General features: G+C 50.5%; 1 protein-coding gene across 1 annotated transcript in view; it reads left to right on the top strand.

Moving 5' to 3' along the window:
* The window catches only part of INPP5A (inositol polyphosphate-5-phosphatase, 40kDa), a 147,862-nt gene that overhangs the window by 115,317 nt on the left and 31,633 nt on the right, over positions 1 to 912 (top strand). The gene's annotated exons all lie outside the window — the stretch shown is intronic.

The following is a 912-nucleotide window of genomic DNA, read 5'->3' as shown; positions in this document are numbered from 1 at the left end:
AAGTCAGGGCAATGTGGCAAGACCCTGTCTCTATGAAAAATAAAGACTTAGCGGGTGTGGTGGCACGCGCCTGTAATTCCAGCTGCTTGGGAGGCTAAGGCAGGAGAATCACTTGAGCCCAGGAGGCAGAGGTTGCAGTGAGCCAAGATTGCACCACTGCACTCCAGCCTGGGTAACAAAGCGAGACTCGGTCTCAAAAAATAAATAAATAACTTAAAAACCACACTTGGGAGTCTTGAAAGGTCTGAGTTACGCTGGGAGGAATGAGAATTTGGTGGTGCAGGGGAGATCTGATCCCCTCCTGCCAGTGCTTTCCTGAAATCTCAAAACATGTTGTGTCGTAGAGATTCAGGGAACCTGCCATCAGCATTTTGGTGAAAGCCACTGGATGGCAATGGCTCCTTTCCGACTCTCAGTAGATCTCAAAGATGCTCCTGAGCAGGCCTTGGGGGAATCTGGGCTCCTAGTCTCATAGCTGGGCCTGCAGAGCCAAGAACCACATGGCACCTGGCGGCTGGCAGCCTCCCTGCTGCCTCCTCACCTCCACACCTGAGAAGCCAGCAGGGCCCACGCTGGGACTGGGGACCCTGCTGCATCTCTGACGTGGGGAAGCCTCAAACTCAAGCTCCAGAATGACCTAGAGATGATGTGTGTTTATAGGCCTGTGTATGAATGTATCTGAGTACATGCCTGCATGCAAACACACACATGCCTGTGCACACATAAACATGTGCCTGCATGCAAACACACACATGCCTGAGTGCACATAAACATATGCCTGCATGCAAACACACACATAGATGTGTATAAGAGACAGGAGCAGGAGGAATGGAAGTAAGTCCACACGCAGACATGTCAGAATGAAACAGCGGAACGTTGAACATGAAGAGAAGATTTTTAAAGCAATGTGGG

The sequence above is a fragment of the Mandrillus leucophaeus genome, unplaced genomic scaffold (genome assembly GCF_000951045.1).
Source record: "Mandrillus leucophaeus isolate KB7577 unplaced genomic scaffold, Mleu.le_1.0 Scaffold219, whole genome shotgun sequence".
NCBI classification, from domain to species: domain Eukaryota; kingdom Metazoa; phylum Chordata; class Mammalia; order Primates; family Cercopithecidae; genus Mandrillus; species Mandrillus leucophaeus.
Note: the sequence above shows the minus strand (reverse complement) of the source record. Positions and strands in the feature narration are given on the sequence as shown.